This window comes from Chenopodium quinoa, unplaced genomic scaffold, assembly GCF_001683475.1.
Source record: "Chenopodium quinoa cultivar QQ74 unplaced genomic scaffold, ASM168347v1, whole genome shotgun sequence".
NCBI classification, from domain to species: Eukaryota; Viridiplantae; Streptophyta; class Magnoliopsida; order Caryophyllales; family Amaranthaceae; genus Chenopodium; species Chenopodium quinoa.
In genome coordinates, this window is record NW_018743262.1 from 1,743,574 (window position 1) to 1,745,781 (window position 2,208).

Sequence of the window (2,208 nt, forward strand, 5' to 3'; positions counted from 1 at the left end):
AAAAAATCAAACAATTCGTTTAAAAAAAGAAAACATACATGATTACATTCAATCTATAGTGACATTCATTTTTATTTAAAAATTCAAATTGTTTTTGAATAAGAGAATGGAGACTTACAAACAATATTAAACTCCAAGGAAAATTGAATTTAAAAATTAGATCAAATAATAAATAAATCCTCCTAATTTATTTAAACAAAGGTACATGAAATCCATAATTAAATAAAATGTAGCAATTCTACTCCTCCATAATCAATACAATTCTACTCTTTCATGATAAAAACAATTTAAAACAAATTACTAAACCAAATTTGACCAGTCAAGAGTAAACTAGTCTATAATAAAGCCACTACTACAAAACTTGGAAAAAAGATCCAAATGATAGACCCGTAATTTAACTAACGGGTCTATTTGATGTAAAAGACCCAATTTTAATTATAACGGCTCTCTTATGTATATTAGAAAAAAAAAGTAAAAAATAAGAGACCTGTTACCAAACCTAACGGGTCTCTTCATTATATTAGGTCCCATATTTCTGATAAGAGAAGAAAATCCCTTCATTTCTAATAGATCCACCTTCATTTGACGGGTCACTTACATGGTACTTTTACTTTCTTTTAATTATTATTAAATCCCTTCAAAGTTCAAACTCATTCTCCTCTCTCTCTCTCTCTCTTCAAAACCTCCGCCCAACCCTAATGATGCCGCCGACAGTTCTTAGCTTTTTCCCTTCTAGTCTTTTAACTTCATTTTTATATAGTTTTTTTTTTCTATTTCTCCTCAAATCACCATTTTTGTTGTCCTAAATACTTTCAAATCCTCCATTGAAATCGTCGCAACTTCTTCGTTTTCCTTGGATCGAATCATTATACCTTCAAATTCAAGGTTTTCTTTTCACTAATTCGATTTAGGCTTTCGCTGATTCAATTCGTCGATCACATATTCTCCAGGTATTTTCACTCGCTTAAATCGTCTTGTTTTTTTTACCTATCTGAATCGTTAAATTGCTATTATATTCATGATTTGTTGTTTTAAAACTCGAATTAATGTCTTGTAATTTAATTACAATCTGAATTGTATTTTTTTTGTTAATAATTATCTGATAAACTGGCAGATGGCGATACAAACTTATGGTTAAAATTGAAATTATTTTGTGTTGATAAAAAAAGTTGCTTATTATCTGATGTCTTTTTCTTCTTTAATCTCTAGTTTTAGTTGTATTTTATGGAAGTTATTCCCTTTTACATCTTGTAGTTGATGGTGTTCTTCTCCCCCCTGTCTAGTTGAATTCTTCTCTCCTTCCTCCGATCCACAACGGTCTGATAACCATACCTTGGCGTGGTTCGAGTGTTCATGTTCTTGTTGCTGCTAGTTAGTTTTTCAGGTAATTTGTCCCATTAATATGGGTTTTCTTTTCTTGATTTTTTTAGTTGGTGAGAAATTATTAAAGGAGTAAATTAAGGCTTTGTATAATTATACAACCTGGTTTAATTTGAAGATAAATTTGTATTAGTTGATGGTCTTCATCATCGTCGATGCTTTGCTGAAAATTTGTATTGTTAATTGGTTTTTAATTGAGAATAGCCTTCAATTTTTTTTTAGAGCAGAATAGCTTTCAATTACATTCATGATTACAATTTTTTGTGCTTTTATGAAAACAATCGAATGTGTTTTTAAATCTTTTAATAATTGTTCTAGTGTAGAATGTTTCATAATTATAATGATGATTTTTTTGTTTTTGTTTTGTCAGATTTGCTTCATTCATCAGATCACACTTTATTCTCAACGGAGATAAGAAATGGAGTATTAAACCCTTATTAATGTACTACATATTATTGTAAATTTATTTTTGTTGCAGTTTTATATATTGGATGATCTTTTGATATCATTCACATCAATTTTACGTCATGTAATAATTTATGTAAGTCTCAATAAATTCAATCTTAAATTACAATATATGAATTTTTTGCTAATTTTTATGGAGCATAAATAACAAAATTTTCAAAATTCAAAAGAAAATTGCAAAAATAATTTATATATATTTTTTTAAAAAGTAGAGAATAAACAGACCCGTTATTTAACATAATAGGTCTGTTTGATATATCGAAACATACCCTATATTTCACACAACGGGTCTCTTCATCTTCGAAAATATTCTTTTTAACTCACCTAACAGACCCACTATAAGTGACAACGGCTCTCTTTGTT

At 28.4% G+C, this 2,208-nt stretch overlaps 1 long non-coding RNA gene across 2 annotated transcripts; it reads left to right on the top strand.

Moving 5' to 3' along the window:
- The first annotated feature begins 352 nt into the window (after nucleotides 1-352).
- LOC110735300 lies at nucleotides 353-1,973 on the top strand. Of its 2 annotated transcripts, none has more exons than XR_002514061.1 (3): nucleotides 353-950; nucleotides 1,255-1,384; nucleotides 1,751-1,973. It is a non-coding gene; the product is annotated as an uncharacterized LOC110735300 (long non-coding RNA). The 2 variants fall into 2 exon arrangements; XR_002514062.1 differs by having other exon boundaries at nucleotides 393-950; nucleotides 1,284-1,384.
- The last annotated feature ends 235 nt before the right edge of the window (nucleotides 1,974-2,208 follow it).